The 26,151-nt window shown below is 46.1% G+C and overlaps 1 protein-coding gene across 4 annotated transcripts in view; it reads left to right on the top strand.

Annotated features, from left to right (window-relative positions):
• Window positions 1-16,550, top strand: part of LOC134565100 (uncharacterized) — a 36,006-nt gene extending 19,456 nt beyond the window's left edge. For 2 of the 4 annotated variants that reach the window (XM_063424485.1, XM_063424482.1), the window contains 6 exons: window positions 86-168; window positions 1,970-2,046; window positions 2,547-5,524; window positions 6,154-6,275; window positions 8,483-8,606; window positions 11,561-16,550. The gene's annotated coding sequence lies outside the window, so the exon portion shown is untranslated. The remainder of the gene's footprint in view (window positions 1-85; window positions 169-1,969; window positions 2,047-2,546; window positions 5,525-6,153; window positions 6,276-8,482; window positions 8,607-11,560) is intronic. The other 2 variants (XM_063424484.1, XM_063424483.1) reach the window with 2 other exon arrangements.
• Window positions 16,551-26,151: the final 9,601 nt, after the last annotated feature.

The raw sequence follows: 26,151 nt of genomic DNA on the forward strand, positions 1-26,151 counted from the left end.
TGGAGACTGCAGCACCCTTCACTGCTGCTTGGGGGCAGCCTCAAGGTGCTGGCACACACTGACCTGCCTCTCTCATGTTTTGCAGACTGCCCAGAAGGTCCATAAGGTGGCCAAGCAGGTGTGCAGCCGTCTAGGGCAATACTGGATGCCGTTTGGCTGGGCTGCCAGGTCAGTGCTCGGGCTGGGCTGTAACCTCAGGCTGGGCTCTGCCTACAGTGGGAGCTGCTGCTGCTGCTGAGAGTGACCTGGGACACGATTGGGAAAGGGCCAAGTGACTGAAGTCAGTGAGGTTGCAGCTGAGGGCAGAGTTTGGCTCTGACTCCCAAGAAAGAATTGGGATTGGCCTGAAATGCTCTATCTAGAATTAGAAACAAAATATTGAAAAGTAAACAGTGATAGGGCTGGGAAGGCAGTAACCTTCCTACTGACCTGTAGCTACTGCTATCAGGGCAGAACATTCCTGGGGACAAAATACACCATCCCATGATACCAAGGGAATCACTGCAGAAATTCCCTCCTGGCACCAGCCATTGCCAGGGACAGGATGAGAGCAGAGGACTTCCCAGCCTGGCAGTGGCAATCAGACAGGATTTGTTTTCTATCTTAAACTCTGCTTTAATTAATGTTCTTGGGAATGGCTGGAGGTAGTGATCCCATTCCCTTGCTGTTCTTTTACTGAGACTGGTAAGTATGTCAGTGCTAACTCTTAAATCTCAGTCAGAGGAAGGCAGTATCATCTACTGCCTCTTAGTGCTAAATTGCATTTTGGTGCTGACAAAAAGGGTGAGAATGACATGGGAACACAGAAAGCTGTCACAGTGGGCTGGAGTCTGGGGATATACTGCTTGCCATATGTATTCTTGAACTGGATGTTGCTGTGATGCTGGCTGCTCATCTTTGAGATGGTGGTTTTGGGATGCAGCTGGATCCTGGGAGCCAGCACTCAGCCCTCTTCCAAGTGGATCCTCACCCTAATGGTGTGCTCTGGGCAGGCATTGACTTTGACTGGCTTCAGGTTTGTTCCTGCTGGGTAAAGAGCTGCCTTTAGACACCAAGGAACTGAGTGGACTGGTGCGGGGAGCTGTCTTGCTCTGCATCCCTGGAACATTTCCCCTGTGGGTCTCAAAGGAAAGTGCTTGCACAGAAGGGGACTGCAGATGCTTTAATGTTCCTATTATACACACACACATTATTTTCAAGGGCAGAGATGCTGGTATTTATCCAGGGTAGAATCCAGTCTCCTGCTCTGGCTTCAGGAGGAAGCTGATGCATGTCCCCAAACTGGTTTTTATCGTGCACTCCTTTCCTAGGAGGATTTCTGTGCTCTGACCCCATATGCAAGTGAGAAGATGCTTTACCACTTGGTGTTAGTGGGAGGGGGTGGAAGGGTGTTTGTGATTGTGCACCAGGCTTGGAAATGGGCTGAATGTGTCCTTCTGACTTGGCTGGAGAGAGGGGAATGGGTAATGATGTCCCATGTGATTTCATGAGACAATTGCAGCCTGGGTGGGGTCTAAACACCAGTCAGAGTGGGAGAGCAGTCAGGTCTGGGGTACTGGGAGCAGTCACAGGCCAGTAAACCTCTTGCCTGATGAACTCCCTTTCAAATGTGTCAAAGACCTCAGTGTCTGTATATTTACCAACATTTAGAAAATACACCTTTTCTGCAGACCAGTTTTCAGACTCTCAGGGCACTCTTGATGCTGATGGAAAATTCTCACCCCTGTATAAGCAAGACAGTGGCAAACTCTCAAATGAAGATATGCTGAAGCTTTTAGCTGAGTATAAGTAAGTGTGAGAGACTGGTGCAGGGGCTGGGCAGGCATTTTGACATACATTTTTAAACAGTTAAGTGTAAGCATGTGATGACAATTTCTAAAATACTTGGAGGGTAGCAAAAAATGCTGATGATGTGCTCAGCACCTGAGCTTTCAAGGTTCACACTCTTGTTCCTTTCTCCCTAACACAGGCCAGAGAAGACAAAACTGCCGGTCATTCCAGCCCAGTTAAATATCATCATCAAAGACATCCCGCTAGACTTCACAAGTAAGGATCTTGGATCTTAACATAAGTGCTGATGGCCTGAGCCTCAGGAGATAATGCTTCAAGGGGGGATTTTGCTGTTTCATTAACAAGAGTATCTCAAGGTTGCAATAAGAAATGAGTAATTCAGTGCAACCACTGGCTTGTAAGTCTTTCTGATGCATATTGTGGAGATGTGGTCCAAGTGCAGAGATTTACCTGAGGGATTGATCTGCTTTACAGTTTAGCCATCACATCCTAAATCCAAAGGAAGCCAGCTGCCTGCTTTTGCATCAATCTCATATGACACTTTTGATCCATAACATTGTAGGGCTTTACAAACATAGTCAGTGTTTCTGATTCTTTACTTTGCATTTAAAGAAACTGAAGCAAAGAAAGGACTTGTGATGTGTTGAGTGTCGTTCCATGGGCTTTTGGCAACTCCTGTCACAGGTTGTGTATGGTAATCTGTCCAAAAGGCTTTTCTAGTGGACCTAATTTTTTCTGTTCTTATTCTCTTCCAGATTGTTTTGAAATGAACAGGGCTAATGCCTTTATTAATATTCAGCTCTTTATTAAAGTGATCAGCTGGGTGGTAGAGCCCGACGGAGTTTTCCCACGCTGCTGTAGCAATCCAGAGGAGCAGGAAGTGTTCCAGTTCACCATTCAGCTGCAGACAGCAAGTGCCAAGTCTTTGTTCCCATGGGAACTCCTAGATGCCGAGGCCGTTTCTACAGGTTAATAGGTCTTAAAGGTCCAAGAACATTTTAAGGTCTTATACGAAGTTGTTTATTACATGAAAGCATGTATCTGAAGGTGTGAGAGTCCTAAATGAGCGGTCTTACAGTCTCACAATCGGTTATGAGTATAAAGTCTTAGAAATAAAATACCAGAATAAACAGTAGTCTTAACATGGAATTAAACATAACATTCCAGCCTTAGAATAAAACAACCTTCAACTCCTGACCCCAAACAGGGTTCCTGGCCGCGAGGATCTCACTGACAGAAAAGGGGTCCCGAATCCCAAACAGAGTTCCTGGCCGCAGGGATTGCAGTGACAGGAAGGGGGTCCCGAGGTCCCAAACCCACACAGAGTTCCCAGCTGCAGGGCCACAATGGCAGAAAGGGATCCCGGGGTCCCGAACCCCTGCAGAGTCCCCGGCAGCCCCGAACAGAGTTCCGTGGCAAGCGCCGCAAAGGGGAAAGGGAAGGGACAGGACCCCGGGGCCCTGCTCCCAAGTGACAAAGACTACAATAGATGGTACCTTTAGAATCCCATTCAGCTCCTTGGCAGGGCTCGTTCTTCAGGCTGCAGAAGGTGGAGGTTGGATTGATAGATCAGATTGATCAATCGATACCTTCACTTCCAACCTTTTTATCTATAAGTTACAAATGCATATTCATATCTTTATCTACACACTGGCCAATCTAGGTGCAATTTTTAAAGTTCGTAAAACTACAAAAAACTATGAAAAGCAGTATCACAAAACCTACACATATAGCATATCTATCAGTGCAAAAACTCTATCTTGCTAGTGTAAAAGTTCTATCTTATTGTGCTTAAAAATTCTATCATGTTATGTGAAAAACTCTATCTTAGAATACGTAAAAAACTTTATCTTATTTGCGCAAAATTCATACCAAAAATTATAAACAGTACTCTATTTTTGTTGTGTCTAAACTATCACTAGGCCTGAAGCTCTGTACTTCTACACTAACAATTAGGCACTTAGGGCATGTGAAGCTTAAAACTGAGGCTTACATTTCTACTTTATGTGTGTGTGGCTTTATATATTCTAATTTTTCTAAAGGTTTTATTTCAGTCCCTGCTCTTCTCACTCTCTACGGGGGATCCATGGAAACATGGACTCCAACACCTAGAAGCTCTCTCTGGTCACCTTGAGGAGGCAGAGTGGTGCAGGTCTGTCGCTGATATGCACAGCAGCAGATATCAGCTTTTTACCCTCATGGGATAAACCCGAGGCTTTTTTTCTTTGTCTGCCACTCGAGCTGGCCCAGCCCCATGTCAGTCTGGCTCTTTACAGACCGTGGTGAGTTCTCAAACTGGGTCAGGGGGTGCGTCCACCTCCTCCTCGGCAAGAACATCGCCTGGCTCTTCCACCATGTACAGTCTTCCATCTTGGGGTGCCGTTCATCTCCAAAGAACTGTTCCAGCGTACTGTGTGTTCATCTTATTTGCATATGCCTTCCTCGAATAGGCAGTGTGGGGGGGGGGCTGGGTGAGCTCCAACTACAGTAGATACAATCAGGACAATCAACTAGCTTTTAACATGCTAATTCAGAAATGCAGGACTGGCAAGATATCTGCCCAGCACTCACACCCACTGAGAATTTGTTCATAACAGTTTCACAGCTTCTTATATTCCTATAAAACCTTTTGAGAAGGGCAGTGAGGACATTGCAGTTGAAGTGGAGGAGCTTCTCCCAGAAGTTGCAAAATACTGTTACCCCTTCATGGTCTACAAAAACCACCTCTATGTCTACCCCTTACACTTGAAGTATGAGAACCTGAAGGTGTTTGCAAAGGTGAGTGACCTGGGCAGTGAGCTGGGCAGTGACCTGCAGCCAGGCTTGGTGTGGGCCAGGGTGATGCTGCTGCTCATCCTCCTGTTCTCCCCCATTTCAAGCCAGGAATATTGCTGTCTGTGTTGAGTTCAGGGATTCAGATGAAGCTGATGCCAGGCCATTAAAGGTGGGTTAATGTTACCTGTTAACGGGGCTGCCATTTGGCCACTGCTGGATGTTCTGTACCAGCCAGGCTGAGCAGGGCAGGAGAAAAGCACTGAGTTTCCATGATCACTGGTTTAATTTGGCCAGCTGATTTAGGGTGGCAGGACCCCAAATTTAGCTCTTCATTTGTGTTTCCAGTGCATATATGGCAAACCTGGGGGCCGTCTGCTGACCACAAATGTGTATGCTGCCCTGCTGCATCACAACCAGAGCCCAGAGTTCTATGATGAGGTAAAAGCAAAGTGTGGCAAACAGCAGATCTTCCTGGATGCTACAATGCCAAGGGGCTTTTCAGGGTACCTCTTTTTCCAGGGCTGGGTGAAATACAAATAAAGGTAATCACCAGCCCTTTGCCTCAGCAGAAGGGCTCAGCAAAGCCAGAGCCTTTGTAAATTTTTCATGTCAGTTTGTTTTCTGCTGTCTACTGTCACGCTTTGTGTACTCCATTCACACACCCCCATTAATAAGTAATGTTGCAAATGTGATGAAAATGTTAGGAGCCATTTAAGATGGGTAAGAATGTGTCTTGTGTAACTCCATACAATATAACATTTGTGAAATGAAATAGAACTAAAATATTACTCCACAACTAAAAATACAGTCTGATCTATCGTGATATCATTTTAGATTACAATTGAGCTTCCAATTCACCTCCATCAAAAGCATCATTTGCTTTTCATCTTCTATCATGTCAGCTGTGAAATTAATACAAAGGCAACATCGAAAAATCAAGACACTGTTGAAACTCAAGGTATGTTCAATGCTTAAATTACTTCTGTTGGAGTGTAAAAGGCCAAGATAAAACAAATGTAGAAACATGAAAAAAGTGATTAACATACCAGCCTATCTGAATTTTCTTTTCTAAAAGCAACCTAATACAAAATTGTAGGTCTAAAATGGAATAAACTCAATGTCTTTAGTTTATATTAAAGGTCAAATTTTTGCTGCAGTCTGACAACTCTTTCTGTGTGTTCCTGACTTGACTTGCACAAATGTGCTGTTGTCAGGCAAGTCACCAATAAAAACTTGCTGCGAGATCAGGGTCTCAGGGGTTGATCCTACCAACACGAGGCATGTGCACACCTGGGTCCCACAGGTTAGGAAGCCTCTCCCTTCATGCAGTACTCACAGGACCCTCATGATGCACAGCCATTGCTCACCCACTATTCCTGCCCCTCACACCCACTCCTGGTCTGTGCTGTGTCTGAATTTTGTTCACTATGTAAAAGGTGCTTTAATGACACTGGCGTGGTTGATCCCTTGCTGAAGCCACTTGCACAACTACAGGTTTGGACTTCCCAGGGTGAGACAGAGCTCTTTTTGAGCTGAACACGTAGCACTGTGTGTCTGCTGACTCTGCTGCCATGGTTGCCTCCGCAGTGGGGTTCGCCTGGGTGCCGTTGCTGAAGGACAGGCGGATTGTCACCCTGGAGCGGCACCTGCCGGTGTCATCAAACCTCTTCCCTGGGTACCTGGGGCTTGGAGACATGGACTCACGGAAGGTAGGAAGGCCTTCCATTTAGAATGGGCTTGAATGGAAAAGGAAGAGGAAAAGTTGAGCGTTTGTTACCACTAAATTCCCAGTTTCTGCTGGTGCTTTGCTCAGCTGAAAAGATCTCTACTGCAGGGCACCTCCAAAGCTTAAAGTTCTTAGGGATGGGAGTCAGGACACCTTTAATTCCACTTTCTCTGCTTATGCAAGTTGCAGAGGGTATTTCTGTGGTGGACTGGGCTGCTGCAGATGGCAGAGCAGGAGAGTGAGCCTGTTCTCTGTGTGCATGTTTTCATGGGGAAGGTGGTGTTTATACTGGGGGTGAACCCCTTCTTCCACCCCAGCCTGTACCTTCTGACCAGGTGTCTGCACAGAGCCACCTTTTCACCACAGTCTGAAACCAAGTATTTGAGTGTTGTCTGTTCACAGCAGCCCAGTATGGAGCCAAAGTGGGTGGATGGAGCAAAGCCACTGTTTAAAATCAGAATCCATTTGGACTCAACCATTTACACCCAGCTAAGTCAAACACCTTAAAAACTTGCAGCACAAATGCAAAGGAAGAGACTGCTATGTCTCTACTACAGCTAAGCCATAGGTGGTGTGGGAAAGAAGGCCCTGGTATCTGATTTGCAAAGCAGCACTGAGATAAATCTGAAGCAGCATGGCTGGGATTACTTGCAAGGATCTGCCCCTTGGCTGGATGGGATGAGATAATTGTGTGACTGAATGAGCCTAGGGAGAGGCTAATGTTTCCTTGGCCAATTCCACTATAACTGGCAGGAACAAGGAAACATTTGAGCAAATGACCAGCTTCAATGATGCAAAAGAGAGAACTGGTGCATATGAGAGGCTTCCTCAAACTGTAGTATCATTAATGTTGAAAAGACCTCTAAGATCATTGAGTCCAAGCTAGTATTAGACTTTTTATTAATTTTTTTTTTTAAAGTTCTCTGACAACAGCAGACACAAGAAAACAGTCTTGGTTTCCATTTGAAAGCAGTTCAGGCTATTTTACCAAATCCTAGTATGTTCTGTTGTCTTATGATAGTGGTGTGTCACTGTGAGCCTTGCTCAGCAAACTAGGAAAATCTCATGGCAACATCGGTGGACTTCCCTAAGTTTAACATGATGTGCAGCAAAGATCCCCAGCACATTCTCTAGGGCATGTCCTGTCAGCACTGCTCCTGGGGGAATGCTCTTGGCTGGATGTCACCAGCTACATTTACATTCAGAGCAATTGGCTTTCAGCATCTAATTCTGTTTTGAAGATTTACTGATTCTGTACAGCACTGAGAGCAGCATAGTAGTTGTGGTTCCCACCAAATTACATTTCCAGATGCTTTTCAGAGTTAAATAACCCATTAATTAAATCTAACCTTGGAGGAGGAGGGAGAGTAATGGGAAGGAGAGTCTGCCTCAGATGGATAGTAGGAGGCTGGTGATGCAGGTGGTGAGACAGTTTCTGTGAGTTGCAGCTGTTGAGAGGGCTTCTGTTTCTCCAGGCCAGTGTTGGTTGGGGATTGGGGTTCAGGTTAGTACAACGACTGGAGAATTTTAACACTGCTGGAAGTTTTATGCTTAATATTGAGGTTAGTTGGGAGCCAGGGGCTGAGCAGTGGGTGGGTATGTTGGAAAAGACAGAGAGCAGTCCTGGGAGATGGCAGCTGGCAATCATAAGTGCCACTGGCAGGGACATGAGGTTTTCTGGGGACATGGCCCACTGCTTCAGATAAGTCACCAGATTTCCAAGTGCAAGTGATAGTGGAGGGTTAAAAAAATAATTTCTGTATAAGTTAACCGCGGGTAGTTGAGGGGGGGAAGGTAGAAGACGCACAATCTGAACTTGGCGCAGTCTGGCCTTGGAACAAACGTCAGCTTTCTACAACCAGCCTCATACTATTGTTTTAATTGAATCAAGTGTGACTCCAGCCCAGGAGATAATTGAGAAGCATTGTTTTAACCAAATCAAGTATAACTCAGGGTAAAGCATAGGTATGATTTAAGATAGTAACTAAGAAATAGGAGAACCAGTATCTAGGGGTGGAGGTTAGTTAACATATGCATAATTTGAAACTATAAAAATCACAAATCAACTCTGTATTCTTGGGCACAAGATTTGGGCATTTCATGCCCCTGTGTCCCGCACACTCAAAGAACCGCATATGATTGCCTTTGTGTGGTTATATGTTTTCCTACGCTAACATTTTGGCGACGCAGATGGGACCTTGTGGGCACAGCCAGGACCCCGCGACCCGATCACGCTCCAGCCGGCACCGGGTGATTTCTCGGGGAGCCCATTGGCGCCGTGACCCTCGCCGCTCACAATGACCCCTGGTGAGAGGTAAGGTTCTTTATTTTCTGGTCTGGGGGCCTGCCATTAAGACGCAGCGAAAGCTACGCTTGGTTGGGCAAAAGGAATTCCTGGTGGTATTGCCTAGGCAGTCGTCTGTCAGACATCACAAAAGCGTTGCAGGTTCAGCATCTATGGTTTTTATGTATCTGTAATATGGAAAAACTAAAAGGGTTAAAAGAGGTTTTGGGCAGCAATAATGCCTCTATACCAAGTTCTTCTCCTCTGGGTTGTTTGTTGGCACACTGGAAAGAGGGGAATTTTGGTCAGGAATTACGAAAAGATAAATTGACTGAGTATTGTAATGTGAGCTGGCCAAAATATGCTTTGCCTGAAAACCAGAGGTGGCCACAGAACGGGTCTTTAGACGTAAAGGTTATTATGCAACTTAGATCGCTTTGTACACAAGATGGAATGGTGGAACAAATCCCATACCTGGATTTATTTCTATGCTTGCTCGAAAAACCAGTTTTGTGGGGTAGCAGCAACATGGAAGCAGTAAGGCTTGAAAATAAAAAATGTCTGGCTTATGTCCAAAATAAATGTTGTATGCAGCATGCGATTTTAAGTGAAGCTTTGGGGAGAGGAAGAGATGAACTGGAACCGGATTTATTAGTAGCCCCTGTAGCTCCTGGATCCACCACAGCCCCCTCGACACCGAGTTCTACCCCACTCACCCTGACCCCACTTGATTCCCTTACACCTCCCTCACTCACGCCAGCACAATATGTTTCCCCCCCACCTTTGTCTGCTGAAGGTAATTATCCTCCTCTGTCTGCTCAGGTGCCTGCCCCTCCTCTGCCTGCTCAGAGAACCCCCCCTTCTCCACATATACCTGCTCAAAGCTGTCCTGCCCCCCCGCCGATGCCTGCTGAAAGATTTATTCCTCCTCCAACACCAGTTCAAGGGTACCCTCCACTCCCACCTACACCTCCTTTACCAGCTCCTATCCCCTCTGCCCCCCTGTACCCTCCCCTGCCAGACTCGCCTGTCCAGGATGTGATTGTGAGGCTGAAGCAAAGGGGGGATGCAGAGAAGACAGATAGAATGGAAAGTAGTGACAGTGAAGAGGATGAGCTAGATGCCCCAGTAGCTCACCGAACACGAGGAAAACTGGCCCCAGAGTGGCCTAAGGCAGGAAAGAGTATATTGAAATCAGGCAAACAAAAGAGAACAATTATTGCACCACTAAGGCAAGGGGTGAGAACTAATGGACCTGTCTTTGTAAAGGTACCCTTTTCACCTGCTGATTTAGTTATATGGAAACAATCAGCTGGAACATATAGAGAAAACCCAGATAAGGTAGCTTGCGTGGTTAAGATGATAATGAAAACTCAGAACCCTGATTGGGAAGATATTCATGTGATATTAGACACTCTGATGGATGAGACAGAAAGGGACATGGTACTTCGGGCAGCAAGAGAAAGAGCTAGAGAAGACATACGAAATGGTTTGGTGACAGGGACACTGGATTACAATTTTCCCACTGCAGACCCAGAGTGGGACGCTAATGACCCATCTGGAGTAGATATGTTAAGGCTAAAGAGATATCAGGAGTGGATTTCAATCGGTGTTCAACAGGCAATACCTAAGAGTATGAACTGGTCTAAGTTGTATGAAATTCGACAGGAAAAGAAAGAATCTCCCACTGCCTTTCTAGAAAGACTCAAGGAAGCAGCTAGAAGATATACTGATCTTCAGGTAGACAGTGAGCAAGGGAGAACTCAGCTTGCCTTTATTTTTCTGGGTCAGGCACAGGAAGATATTAGGAAAAAGCTACAGAAACTGGAAGGTGAAGAGTTAAGAAACTTGGATAAACTCCTAGAGGTTGCCTGGAAAGTTTACAATAACAGGGACAGAGAAGTTGCCAAGAAACAGGGACAAAGCCTTTTGGCAGTTTTACAGAGACAGGGGCGAGGACGTGGTAGAGGAGGTCGTGACGGTAATAGAGGTGGCTTTGACAGAGGTTCTGGTCATGGAAGGCTAGGTCTGAACCAGTGTGCGTATTGTCGAATGGAGGGACACTGGAAAAGGGAGTATCTGAGTCAGTTTAGCCAGAATGGTCAGCCTCATTTAGACAGCATGTTTAATCAGAGTGGTGAGCCTCAGTTGGATGGTGTAGCCAGAGTCATGGTTTTACATGAGAGAGAGTCAGGATCAAGAGAGCCCATGGTGACTTTGCATTTAGAAGGGAAAGACGTAGATTTTCTCATTGACACAGGGGCAACACATTCTGTATTAAATTATCTTGAGGGGCAAGTCGGGAACAAGTCAGCAGCAGTCATCGGAGCCACAGGGAAGGAGGAGATACGACCATTCCTGCAACCCCTAGATATGAGCTTTGAAGATAAGATCTTGACCCATGAATTCTTATACATGCCAGATTGCCCAACTCCGCTCTTAGGGCACAATCTGCCGGCAGCACTGGAGGCAGTAATTACTTTTGAGAATGGTGAACTTGTAATGAGAATACCTGAGTCTAAGACAGAAAGGATTTTGATGATAAAAGAAAAACCAATTTCTAATATTCCTAAGGAAGTAGAGGATGCAGTAATTCCCTCTGGGAAACAGATGTACCTGGAAAATCTAAGTTAGCACAAACGGTACATGTAGAGTTAAAAGAAGGAGCAAAGGCTGTACGAATCAAACAGTACCCTATAAAACCAGAAGCACGACAGGGAATAGCAAAGACCATTGATAAATTCTTAAAATATCGAATTCTAGAGGAATGTGAATCAGAATACAACACCCCAATATTCCCAGTAAAGAAACCCAATGGTGAGTATAGACTTGTACAGGATTTAAGAGGCATAAATGAAATAACCAAAGACATTCATCCAGTGGTTGCCAATCCCTATACATTGTTAGCATCCATAAAAGAGATATATAAATGGTTTACTGTAATTGACTTAAAAGATGCCTTCTTCTGCATACCCCTTGACCAGGAAAGTAGGAAACTATTTGCCTTTGAGTGGGAACATCCAGAAAATGGAAGAAAAACCCAGCTCACCTGGATGCGACTCCCGATGGGGTACAAGAACTCACCCACTTTATTTGGGAGTCAACTGGCAAAGGAACTGGAAATCTGGACCAGAGAAGGGCAAGTACCGAGAGACCAATATCTATTACTCCAGTATGTAGATGACATTTTGATTGCAACAGAGGAAGAAATGACCTGCATAAAGGTAACCTTTGAGATTTTAAATTCATTAGGAATGGGAGGGTATAAGGTATCCAGAGAAAAGGCACAGATTGCTCAACAGACTGTGATTTACCTGGGATGTGAAATCTCACAAGGGCAGAGAAAACTGGGTACTAATTGTATTCAAGCTACCTGTGTTATTCCAGAGCCCCAGAATCTACACGAGCTGCGGATCTTCCTTGGAATGACTGGGTGTTGTCGCCTGTGGATCATGGACTATGGACTGATTGCAAAACCCTTGTATGAGGCTCAGAAGACACAGCCGTTCACCTGGGGCAAACCACAGAAAGAGGCCTTCCATAAGTTAAAGGAAGCATTGACAACTGCTCCTGCGTTGGGGTTACCTGATCTGTCTAAAGACTTTCAGCTGTACGTGCATGAAAGGCAGCGACTGGCACTGGGAGTCCTGACCCAACAACTGGGAAGCTGGAAAAGGCCGGTGGGTTACTTTTCCAAACAACTCGACAACGTAAGTGCCGGATGGCCTTCATGTCTGCGGGCAGTGGCAGCTACCAAGCTGCTGATACAGGAAGCCAGGAAGCTCACAATGGGAAGACACATAGATGTCTATGTCCCACACATGGTAACTACAGTCCTGGAACAAAAGGGGGGCCATTGGCTCTCTCCAAGACGGATGATGAAATTCCAGGTAACCCTGACTGAGCAGGATGACGTTGCACTAAAAACAACTAACCTCTTGAATCCAGCTCTATTTCTAGGTGCCACAGCTGAGGAAGGTCCATTAGAGCATGACTGTCTAGAAGTAATCGAGCACACCTATTCAGCAAGAACAGACCTGAAGGATGTCCCCCTAGAGCAACCAGAGTGGGAACTCTTTACAGATGGAAGCAGCTTCATGGAAAATGGAACCAGATACGCAGGATATGCAGTAACTACAATTGATGTAGTAATAGAGGCAAAAGCACTACCACCTAATACATCTGCACAGAGGGCAGAACTAATTGCATTAACCAGAGCACTAGAGCTGAGTGAGGGGAATACAGTAAATATATGGGCTGACTCCAAATATGCCTTCGGAGTAGTGCATGTACATGGAGCTTTATGGAAAGAAAGAGGAATGCTGTCCTCCCAAGGTACACAAGGTACACATCAAGATGCGGTCCTACAACTGATAGATGCAGTACAAAAACCTGAACAAGTAGCAGTCATGGCTTGCAAAGCACATCAATCAGGCAACTCCAAAATTTGTGAAGGAAATCGAAGAGCAGATTGGGCAGCCCGTCAGGTAGTGTGAGAGGTGCAGAAAACAATGGCATTGATACCTTCAAGACTTAATATCTCTCAATTTAATTTGCCTCCTAAGCCAAAATATACAATAGAAGACGACAAACTAGCACAACTGCTGAAGGCACAGAAGAACGCAGAAGGGTGGTATGTAACTGCACAAGGGTAAATAGTGGTACCTCCTTTGGTAATGAGAGAAATTTTACAGGTAAAACATAATGAGTGTCACTGGGGTGCAGAGGCGTTGGTAAAGTGGTTAAGACAATACCTAATCTCAGTATGGATGCAAACAGTGTCCAAGTCAGCAATGTCTAAATGTGAAATCTGCCTAAAAAACAACCCGGCAGCTAGACGACAGGCACAGTTAGGCAGAATTCGGATGGGAATAGAACCAGGAGACTATTGGCAAGTGGATTTTGCAGAATTGCCAAGAACTCGGGAATACAAATACCTGTTAGTAGGGGTTGACACATTTTCTGGATGGCCAGAAGCCCTTCCCTGTCTCACAAACCAAGCAAAGGAAACAGTTAAGTGGTTATTACAGATCATTCCCAGGTTTGGGGTGCCCCTAGGGATATCATCAGACAGAGGCCCACACTTCATAGCCACCGTGGTACAAGAGGTAAGCAAGTTATTGGGAATATCTTGGGACCTCCACACACCATGGAGACCCCAGTCAAGTGGGCAAGTAGAGAGAATGAACCAGACACTGAAGGGGCAGATCAGTAAAATATGCTAGGAAGCCAAACTGCAGTGGCCGCAGGCTTTACCAATAGCATTGCTGAGAATTCGGATAAAGCCTAGGAGTGGGATGTCAGTTAGTCCTTATGAAATATTGTATGGGAAACCATATGAATCTCCTAACCCATATCCAAATGTTCATGTCACAGGGAAACAAGATGTGTATAATTATGTTCTGTCCCTCGGGAAAACTCTAGCTCGCCTTCGAAGTGTTCTCGTGTGGAACAGACCACTGGCCCTGGAGAATTCAGTCCACAATATCGAACCAGGAGATGAAGTATACATCAAAACCTGGAACGAAGAACCACTAAAAGATAAGTGGACTGGTCCTCATCAGGTACTGCTAACCACCTTTACAGCAGTCAAAGTGGCTGGAGTGGAACCCTGGATACACTACACACGCGTGAAGGAGGTCCCTCGTGGAGTCCAATCGTGGGCTGTAGAAACTATAGGACCGACAAAGCTGAGGCTAAAACGTCTGTAACTGCTCAAATGGTATCGGTAATTGTGCTCATGCTCTTCTTGTGGGTAATGTTAATTTCATGGATACTAATGTCACCAGTGGGGATATCTGTTACTTTGGGATATGGAATACAGAAGGGTCAACTAACCACTCTTCATTCTAGAATGAAGAGAGAGGTACAGGCAAAAACACAAGTAATAGAAATTTCTAATGAAATTCGGGCTGAGAAGGTAATGATTGGATTGATCAGAGACTTTGCCAAAATGCACAATACCAGCAGAATAACGGCCTGTCTGCCAATACCAAAGGCAGCAGGGGACCCAGTAAGCTGGGGAATATTAACGTCAAAATTACCTGAAATAGGAGGGAACAAAACAGTCAAATGTAAACAAGTACCAGAGTCAAGGGTGGTGGTCAAAGAGTACTGGAAGATAACAGAGAGATCCTATATGCAACCTATGAGAAAATCAGACTGCACTCTTAGTAATGGCAAATTAGGACAAATCGTAGAGTGGTGGGTTAAGGACCAAGACCTTGCAAAATAGGAATGTTGGTTTCTACACTATCAAAAGATCAGGGACAACGCTACAGAGAGCATTGTGGTGTGGAAATGTGAAGAAAAGGATTGGAAAGGACTGGAACCCTGGGACAGTGCATGGTCTATGAGTATCCTCCAGAGATTCCAATATATGGCAAGCACACCCTGGTGGATTAAATGGAAAGGCGAAAATGAGACAGATCCCACGGTGAAAAGTACTGGTACTAGCAGTCAGAAAGAGGCAGATAAGGTAAGTTGGTGGGTATGTAATAAAATTTATGATTGCACCTCTGATTACGTGGAAATAAAACAGTGGTCACCACTGGCAGTAGCCTTACGAATCAGTTGTGCCTGCAGGAAAATTAGACACAAACAAGGCAAAATAGATTCCAAGATTATAGTAGGATGTAGCAGGAGTACAATTCAAAGTCCAGGACCGTTTGTATGGGCAATGAGTGATGGCACATGGACAACACACTTGCCTATGGATGGGGAGGTAAGAGAAATCACCCTGGGCCTTCCCACTTTATGTCCAATTTGGAAGAAATCCCCATTTAATGGGAGCCGTGAGCCCTTGCAAATAAAAGCAAAACGAGATGTCTCAGAAGACAAGAACCCAGATGACACTTGGCAGGAACCCTCTAGTGGAGTAAAGATTGGGTGGGCCCTAGAATCCTTGTTTGGTCCCGTTGCAAATTATCGAAATAGAGAAATGCTATATAGACTCACAGGTCAGGTAGATAGATTAGCAAGAATCACACGAGAGGGATTTAAGGAACTCAACATGCAATTACAGGCCACCACCAAAATGACTGCAAAATCGTTTGGCTTTAGATATGTTACTTTTGAAAGAACACGGAGTGTGTAGATATTTAAAGAGACAAATTGACCATTGCTGCATCCACATCCCAAATGTAACTGCAGATGTAGAACATGACATCAGCCAGTTAAAACAAATAGAGCATGAGGCACAAAAGGAACAATAGGATTTAGCTACCAGCTGGTTAGGTAAAATCTTTAAAGGATTAGGATGGAATGAGAGTTCATGGATAAAGTCTATCCTTGAAAATCTGATAATTTTACTAATTTTATTTTTAGCAATTTGGTTAGTTTACAGAATCCTGAAGAGAGAGATACAGAAAAAGGCATCTTGGAACAGGACCATAATGAAGACATTGGCACGGAATCCATATCCAGCGCCTTCGATCCTCAACAACATCTGGGACAAAACCCATGACAACCGAGGATTTAAAGCTGAACATCCAGTAGAAACTCTGAAGCCAAATGGACTGTATTAAGTGAAAGCATTTACACTTCGTATATTAGAGTGAAAATACTTTCAAAGGGGGGAATGATAGTGGAGAGTTAAAAATATTTTCTGTGTAAGCTAACTGCGGGTGGTGGGGGAAGGTAGAAGACGCACGGCTTAAAACCTGATGCAGCCTGGCCTTGGAACAAACGTCAGCTTTCTGCAACCAGCTTCATACTATTGTTTTAATTGAATCAAGTGTGACTCCAGCCCAGGAGATAATTGAGAAGCATTGTTTTAACCAAATCAAGTATAACTCAGGGTAAAGCATAAGTATGATTTAAGATAGTAACTAAGAAATAGGAGAACCAGTATCTAGGGGTGGAGGTTAGTTAACATATGTATAACTTGAAGCTATAAAATCCCAAAACATCTCTGTATTCCTGGGCACAAGATTTGGGCATTCCATGCCCGTGTCTCGCGCGCTCAAATAAAGAACCGCATACGATCACCTTTGTGTGGTTATATGTTTTCCTACGCTAACGCCCTCTGATCCGCCCCAGTCTGCCGCATGTCCTGCTCTGCTGGGGATGCCTTGCAGAGCTGAGAAAGAACTGAGAGATAATGAAGAATAAACATCCTTGCAAACATGCACTAGCGGACTCAGCTTGTCTTCTCTGGCTCTGGCATGAGACCTTTTGGGCAAGAGAAACTTGAAAGTCTTATTACCACGGGGAACAGCAACCCCAAGGAAAGTCTCAGAGAACAGCAACCCTGAGAGAAAACCTTATTACCTCGGGGAACAACAACCCTGAGGACAGTCTCAGGGAAAAGCAACCCTGAGAGAGAGAGAGTCCCGAAAACCTTATTACCTCGGGGAACAGCAACCCCGAGGAGAATCTCAGGGAACAGAAACCCTGAGAGGTGCATGTGACCACGCAAGAAGTCCTTGTTCTTGTCCATGTCCTTGTCTTCTTGTCTGCAAACAGAAGCACCACCCCACTTGTGTCTCCCTTAAAAAGCAGGGGTTTCAGAGAGGTGGTCAGGTGCCTGTGTGCAGGGACACCTCCCAAAAACCAGAAGACTCAGACACTTCGCAGTTTGCACATTTGTGCCCACATGAAGGGCCATTTCATACCGAACATACTCTGCTATCAGGCAAGACACCATCAGCTCACAGTACTAGTACAAGGGTATGGGACTCCTGAGTGACCCATCACAGCGCTGCCTGCCTGTGTAATCCCAAAAGCTGGTAGATACCTGTCTTGGTTTGAAAGATATCTGTTAGGAAGGGGGCAGGACCTCCCTAGAGATGGAGAATTCGAATCTCCTCTCTCTAAGTTATTCTAATTTAAAAAATTAAAGGAGCTTTCAGACAGAGGTATGGGGATAGGAATAACAGTTCTTTACTAGTATATATGACAAAACAACAAACAAACAACAACTACAGCATTAATAATAAACAGAACTAGGAACCTTGAGGGTTTTCTTTCACAAAAACGCCTGGGGCAGTTTGATCTCGGTGCCCCTGCAGGACTCCGAGAGGCTGAGCTGGAAGGATGGAAAGTCCCGGGCTGGTGGATGAGATGAGTAGCTCTGCGCTGGTAGCTGAAATGGCTGGGGTGTCCTGGCAGGGCTTGGCAGTGCAGGGCTACAGAGTAGCAGGAGAGCCTCAAAGCTCCGGAGAAGCAGCGGCGGTGGGGGGAGAGGCTGGAGAAAGCGAGCTCAGGATTCCTGGGTACACAAGCAGATGACTGTAGATTTCTCAGGACGAGACAGAGGCAGAGTGATGGCCACAAACCCTTCTTGTAATGGGGGGCAGCTTGACTGTCTTCTCGGAGGCTGAGAGCAAGCAAGAGTGAGTTCCCCTCCCCCAGCTCTGTCTTCTTGCTTTTCCCAAACCTCGTCATCTCTCCCCTCTGAGGGACACTCCCAGGGACTCAAAAACAATAGGTGTAGCCTTGTGCTGCCATGTCCCTCAAGTACTCCCTTTTGTTCTGACTAAGTAGTCATCAAGGCTTCTTGGAAACTTATGGGAAAAAAATTCTGTAAGTGAAAAAAAAAAACAAATCTAACCCCCAACATTATCTACCCTGATTTTTTTTCCCATACCAACTTATTACATTGAATTTAAACTTTTAGAAATATATACACACATGCACTACCTAAATTATATACATCTGTACATACAGATATGGGTACAGACACATGATGTGGGTAGTTCATCCTAAAACAAGGTCTCCTTGAGGTATGCATCAGGCTTCTCCATCCCTTTGCATCACCCACCAGGTGCATCCTGGTCCCTGAGTGAAGACAACCCCACGGATGGGATTGTCTTTGCTGGAGGCAGAATTAATCTAAATGTTTTTTCCCAGCATACCTTTCATGTGTACTACTGGAACCTTATCTCTATCTGTTGTTCTCAGGGGCTCAGATTGGGCAGGGCCTGCTCAATTGGTGGAACCTCGAGTATTCACTAACCATGTGGCTTTTGCTAAATTAATCTCCCAGTTCTTGAACGTCCCCCCACCCAGTGCCTTCAAGGTGGTTTTAAGCAGGCCATTGCACCGTTCAACTTTCTCGGCTGCTGGTGCGTGATAAGGAATATGGTACACCCACTCAACGCCATGTTCCCTAGCTCAGGCTGCTATAAGGCTGTTCTTGAAACAGGTTCCATTGTCTGACTTGATTCTCTCAGGGGTGCCATGTCTCCACAGGACTTGCTTTTCTAGGCCTAGGATGGTGTTCCGGGCAGTAGCGTGAGGCACAGGGTAGGTTTCCAGCCATCCAGTGGTGGCTTCCACCATGGTCAGCACTTAGCGCTTGCCTTGGCAGGTTTGGGGAAGGGTGATAAAGTCAATTTGCTAGGCTTCCCCATACTTGTATTTGGACCACCGCCTGCCAGTTGGCCTTTTTCCACTTTTTCAGCCAACCTCACAGAGCATTGGCTACCGTCTATGAATCAGTGTAGAGGTAGAGCTTTGGCCACGTCTCTCTCTCAGCAATGTCTAGGGCCAATTGAACAGCCTTGAGTTCTGCAAGTTGACTCGATCTACCTTCTCCTTCAGTGGCTTGTGCAACTTGTCGTGGGGGGCTCCATACAGCTGCTTTCTACTTCTGGTTCATCTTTATGATGCGACAGGAACCGTCAGTGAAAGAGCGTAGCATGTTTCTTCTGCTGGCAGCTGATTATACGGAGGAGCTTCTTCAGCACGTGTCACTTGTTCTTGTTCCTCTTCATCCGTGAGACCCAAGTTTTCACCTTCTGGCCAGTTTGTGATTATCTCCAAAATCTCAGGGCGATTTGGGTTTCTGATACGGGCGCACTGAGTGATGAGGGCAGTCCATTTGCTCCATGTGGCATTGGTGGCGTGGTGGGTAGAGGGAACCTTTCCTTTGAACATCTACCCCAACACTGGTAGTCGGGGTGCTAGGAGGAGGTGGGCTTCTGTCCTAATCACTTCTGAGGTAGCCTGGACTCCTTCATAGGCAGCTAAGATTTCTTTCTCTGTTGGGGTGTAGTTGGCTTCAGACCCTCTGTAGCTCTGACTCCAGAATCCCAGTGGTCGACCCCGAGTCTCACCAGGCACCTTCTGCCAAAGGCTCCAGGACAGGCCATGGTTCCCGGCTGCAGAGTAGAGCACGTTCTTCAGCTCTGGTCCTGTCCTGAGTGGGCCTAGGGCTACCGCATGAGCGATCTCTTGCTTGATCTGGGCAAAGGCTTGCTGCTGTTCAGGGCCCCAGTGGAAATCCTTCTTGTGGGTAACCAGGTAGAGAGGGCTCACAATCTGGCTGTACTCAGGAATATGCATTCTCCAAAAGCCTATGGCGCCTAGGAAAGCTTGCATTTCCTTCTTGCTGGTTGGTGGAGACATCGCAGTGATCTTACTGATGACCTCAGTGGGAATCTGATGCCGCCCATCTTCCCACTTTACTCCCAGGAACTGGATCTTCTTGGCAGGTCTCTTGACTTTGCTCTTTTTGATGGCAAAACCAGCTTCCAGGAGAATCTGGATGATCTTTTCTCTTTTCTCGAATACTTCTTTTGCTGTGTTCCCCCACACAATGATGTCATCAATGTACTGTAGATGTTCCGGAGCCTCACCCTTTTCTAGTGCAGCCTGGATCAGACTATGGTAGATGGTGGGACTGTGCTTCTACCCCTGGGGCAGTCGGTTCCAGGTGTACTGCACGCCCCTCCAGGTGAAAGCAAACTGAGGCCTGCATTCTGCAGCTACAGGAATGGAGAAAAATGCATTAGCGATGTCGATTGTGGCATACCACTTTGCTGCTTTGGACTCCAGCTCGTACTGGAGTTCCAGCATGTCCGGCACAGCGACACTCAGCGGTGGAGTCACTTCATTCAAGCTACGATAGTCCACAGTCAGTCTCTATTCTCCATCAGACTTGCGCACAGGCCAAATAGGGCTGTTGAAGGGTGAGTGGGTTTTGCTGACCACCCCTTGGCTCTCTAGCTCTCGGATCATCTTGTGGATGGGGATCACAGTATCTCGATTCATCCAATACTGCTGGCGATGCACTGTGGAGGTGGCAACAGGTACTCGTTGCTCTTCTACCTTCAGGACTCTTACTGCAGATGGGTTCTCTGATAATCTAGGCAAGGTGTTCAATTCCTTAATGCCCTCTGCTTCTACAGCAGCTATTCCAAAAGCCCATCTGAACTCCTTAGGGTCTTTGTAATAGCCATTCCTGAGATAGTCTATGCCCAGAATACTCGGAGCCTCTGGGCCAGTCACAACTGGATGTTTCTGCCACTCCTTCCCAGTCAGGCTCTCCTTGGCTTCTAACAGAGTCAATTCTTGTGATCCCCCTGTCACCCCAGCAATGGAAATAGGTTCTGTTCCCACATGTTCTGATGGCATTAGGGTACACTGCAAACTGGTATCGACCAAAGCTTCATATTTCTGTGGCTCTGATGTGCCAGGCCATAGAACCCACACACTCTAAAAGACTCGGTTTTCCAGTGCCTCTTCCTGGCTAGAGGCAGGGTCCCTCTAGCACTGGTTACTACTCTCTTCTTGTGCATACATAGTAGAGGTTCCTTCAAGGGGGTCTGACAGAGCATCCTCATTTCTGTAATACCTGACAGCCTGGTCATGGGAGGCTGAGGCTACCTTCATTCTAGTGGAACCCCCTCGGTTAGTGTTTCTCTCTTTGAGCTCACGCGCCCGTGCTGCTAGAACAGAAGTGGGTTTCCCATCCCACCTTCCTATGTCTTCCCCATGGTCACGCAGGAAGGACCACAGGTCAGCTCGTGGGGTGTACACTCTCTCTCTAGCCGAGGGATGTTGGGTTCTGACTCTGGGGCCCGTGACTCACCGGTGCCACATGGGAACTGTTCCTCCTCATCTCCTCCCTTACCTCCCTTATCTCCTCTTGGAGTTCTTTAACCACGGCAGAGACCTGAGTTTGTATTGGGCCACTGATCATACTGTCAAAATTTCTAAGCTTGCTGGCTACAGAACCTACAGTCACTCGGTTGGTATCAGCATTAATCATTGACATGAATGTGGTGTATTCAGATGGCCCTTTAGTTGCTAGATTCCACAACATTTGCCCTGTGCACCTGACGTTGTCGGGGTCATTGTCATGTTGTCCACCCCTCCCAAAAACTACCTCCAGTATTGCCACTTCTCTCAGCTGTTGGATCCCTTCCTCAACAGTCTTCCAGTGCATGCTGAGGTGGTGGTCCTGCATTCTGTCTCTGTGGACAAACCTCTCCCTTACACTCATCAAAAGCTGCTCCCAAAGGTGAAGGGGTCCTTGCTCTTTTACAAATACCTGATTCACACCTGAGTCTTGGGTCAAGGGTCCCATATTCCTTGCCTCACTACCATCTAGTTGCACACCTCTAGCCATAAGGTCCTAAACCCTAAGTAACCAGGTTGTATAAGGTTCACGTCCCCGTCGTGCAACATCTTTTTGCAGACTACGGAGGTTTTCATATGACAGGGACTCAGTGATGATCTCAACTTCTGGCTCCCCTGTGGGTTGTGAGGGCCCTCCTTTTTTATCCTTATCACCTGGGTGCTCTGATTTCACCTTATATTTCTTCCTTTCCACATGGGCAACTGCTGCTGGCTGTGACTGCCCCTGTGGTTCAGCTGGAACCTGGACAGTTGTAACGTCTGTGGGTTCCACTGCTGCACCTTCAGACTCTCCCTCTTCAGGGCAGGGGGAGGGTTTGCCACCATCTGGGGGTAATGAGGCCAATGAGGCCACCACTATGGAAGTGTGCTCCTTCAGCATCTGGCCTATCTCCTTCACCAGAAATCCCACCACATCTGGGTGGTTCATTTCTGAGGTGGGCTTCATGGCAGCGTCAGGTGGTGGGGCAGCATCCTTAGTCTGTGGGGCAGTGTCAGGCTCCATGGCAGCACCCTCAGTCTCTAGGGCAGTATCCTTATTCTCTGGGCTAGGTATCAGGGTGGTTATCCAGGCCAGTCTCCCCTTATCTCTGAATGGTAAACAGAACAGGCATACCAGCAGCACCAGCCACTGTATGATATCATTAGCATTTAGAGAAGATTTAAACCCTTCCAAAACTGGTGGAATAGACCCAAACAGCTGAGTGAAGGGCTGGGAAAAAATTTCCCTGGTGTCATTTCCTCACAGTAGGTACCATTGTTAAAGTAACCCCACAAACAAACACTTAGTGTGATAGCCATGTATCCATGTGCCTGCCTTCCAGAGGAGGTTAAAAATCCATGAATTCCTCACCTTATTAACCCATAGTGCAAACTGGATAACAGCCACAGTAGCCTTAGTGAGAGGGCCCATGTTTAAATAAGGGCCTGCAAATGGGAGAAACACAGCCACAACCACATGCCACCAAAATCAAGGTAAGCTAGACCACATGATGCTATTTAGGGAGGTTTCTATACCCAGTGCACAAGGTCACTTAAGAACTGTTATTCCTTTTCCTCTCAGTGCCCTCAAGCCCCACGTTGGGCACCAAAAATCTGTCTTGGTTTGAAAGACAGATATCTGCTAGGAAGGGGGCAGGACCTCCCTAGAGATGGAGAATTCGAATCTCCTCTCTCTAAATTATTCTAATTAAAAAAATTAAAGGAGCTTTCAGACAGAGGTATGAGGATAGGAATAACAGTTCTTTACTAGTATATATGGCAAAACAACAAACAAAGTGTTATAAATGCCAATACGATATTCGAATTAAAATAATAATTTGGTTTATTAATAAAAATCAAATTACAGAATTTCGATAAACCCAACAACAGAGGAGACACTTGACAGTCTTTTCCCGGGAAAATGCCAAGGGTGAACCGTGAGATACAGAACCTGGCAGTCTGCTGTCTCCCCCAACGGTTCACAAATTTGCCCGGTTCAGGTCTTGGTTTTTATACACTTTATTCTGCCTTCGGCAATATTTCCCCATATTTCCCTTTGTTTCCCGACTAGCTATTTAAATTCGAGAGTTTCCCCGACCAGGCTGAAAAGAGTTCTTTTTCTCAGTTCATATGTTAATGTCCAATTCCTATAGATCTTTATGGTTGATGAATGGTCGAGATATGGACGATAGTGCTTGATGGTCTGTGAGGGTGTCAACCAAGGTGTGGATCGCTGGGCCACCTTATCTTGATGGGTCTTCTCCCGGTGTTCGAGAAGGCTGCAGGTTTTCCCGTAAATCCTTTGTTCCTTTCTGAATGGTGGCGCCTGCTTTTTCAGAGTTGTTAGTTTCACCATCTGCTACAAGGTCTCCTAAAACATATACTTTACCCAATACACATTTATACAATTTTATAGTTTTTTAGTTAACCATAAGAACATGAATTAATCATTTCATATTTTTCACACAGACAACAACTACAGCATTAATAATAAACAGAACTAGGAACCTTGAGGGTTTTCTTTCACAAAAACGCCTGGGGCAGTTTGATCTCGGTGCCCCTGCAGGACTCCGAGAGGCTGAGCTGGAAGGATGGAAAGTCCCGGGCTGGTGGATGAGATGAGTAGCTCTGCGCTGGTAGCTGAAACGGCTGGGGTGTCCTGGCAGGGCTTGGCAGTGCAGGGCTACAGAGTAGCAGGAGAGCCTCAAAGCTCCGGAGAAGCAGCGGCGGTGGGGGGAGAGGCTGGAGAAAGCGAGCTCAGGATTCCTGGGTACACGAGCAGATGACTGTAGATTTCTCAGGACGAGACAGAGGCAGAGTGATGGCCGCAAACTCTTCTTGTAATGGGGGGCAGCTTGACTGTCTTCTCGGAGGCTGAGAGCAAGCAAGAGTGAGTTCCCCTCCCCCAGCTCTGTCTTCTTGCTTTTCCCAAACCTCGTCATCTCTCCCCTCTGAGGGACACTCCCAGGGACTCAAAAACAATAGGTGTAGCCTTGTGCTGCCATGTCCCTCAAGTACTCCCTTTTGTTCTGACTAAGTAGTCATCGAGGCTTTTTGGAAACTTATGGGAAAAAAATTCTGTAAGTGAAAAAAAAAAAACAAATCTAACCCCCAACAATACCACAACTTTAACTCTTGGTATCTTCTCTGGATGTTTAAGATTTGCATTGTAGAATGACATGTGGCTTTTGGAGGTGTGGGACTTTGGAGGTCAAGGTCTTTCTCAACCAGAAGCATTCCTTATGGGATAACATGCAGCTTGTGGCCACCCGCCCTTTGGGAGTAAGGTGAAGGCACAGCTGTGTTGCTGCAAGCTCTCACTAAAAGTGAACTCGAGCAAGCAGATTTCCTGTTCAAAATGCACTGATGAACTTTGAAGTTTGAGCCCATCTTGGGTAAATCTGTGTGGCCCTGCAGTTACTGGCAGCTTTCCAGCTCAGCCTGCTGTGCTCTGTGGGACTGGTCCCCACCCTTTCCATCCTGCTAATACAAGAAAAGCCTGAATAGAGTGAACAATGCTCTGCATAGGGATCCGACAAACCCTATGTCCTATTCCACGTGACCTTAACGAAGTCACAATCCTTCTGTTTCCCTTTCCACCCACACAGGACTTTTCTACTCAGACCCAGTTCTTTAGAAGGGACGAGCGATGTTTGCTAACCCCAGCCCCAGAGCCAGTGGGAACATGAGCTCTTGCCTGTTCACACTGCAGGCAGGCAGAAGCAGCCTCCCATGCAGCTGCAGCATGTTCCCCAGTGGGTCACCATGGCAGGAAGGAGAACCCCAAAAATATAAAACCTGCAGATATGCTGCTCCTATGCTGCAGCTTAGACACAGCCACTGTTCTACAGCAAAAGGCTGCTCATATAAGCATCCTGCTGTCCCTCGGGGTCTTCACGATGTAAACAAGTGGTCAGGGCTTGCACACCTGGGGCTGTGTCACCTGAGAAGACAGTTTTTAGGTGAGCTCTATCAGCAAGAGCAGTCCATATGTCTCAATTCAGCAACTGCAACCATGTGAGACAACACACTGTAGTCGTGGTTGAAGCTCTTCAGCTAAAAATACAGCAGTAATGCAAAACTTAAAAGGACAGGAATATATTCCAAGGAAGAAGTAATTAAGAGCTTATAGCTTGTTTTTGTTAGTTAATGGCCCAAGGCAAAGTTCAGAGTAAGTCATGCACTGAATACGAGCACTGGATTTCAGTAACAATCCATTTCATGGTAGGCTATGACATGTAATCCATGTCAACTCTGATAGTTTAAAAACCCCCAAAAACACCAACACAAAAAACCGCACAAAACCCCCCAAACCACAAATGTTTTGGACAGATGGGCACCAGTTTCCCAGAGTCTTTTTTTTTTTTTTTTTTTTTAATTCCCAAGAGTTCAGGACACCAGCCAGGTGGGAACACAGCTATTGTTTTGATTACAGCTTCATCCTTTTAATCACACAACTCAGGCTGCAGAAAGCCTCCTCTGACTGACATTATAAAGTTTTGGTGGTACTTTTGTCACATCAGCTCTGGATGTTTGTTGTATTTCAGGGCTGTAAATCAAAGAATTGTATTCCCCTAGAGCATTTCTTTTCTTTTTTGTCATACTGAAAGATGCTGAGATTTTGGAAGTTGTTCCAGGTCACCTCTAGGGTAGCCCTCAGCTCCATCTCCCAGCTGGAGCACACCTTTCTTTCCTTGTGACTGCTTTCATGCCAGCAGTGCAGGATGCG

The sequence above is a fragment of the Prinia subflava genome (genome assembly GCF_021018805.1).
Source record: "Prinia subflava isolate CZ2003 ecotype Zambia chromosome W unlocalized genomic scaffold, Cam_Psub_1.2 scaffold_33_NEW, whole genome shotgun sequence".
Lineage (NCBI taxonomy): Eukaryota > Metazoa > Chordata > Aves > Passeriformes > Cisticolidae > Prinia > Prinia subflava.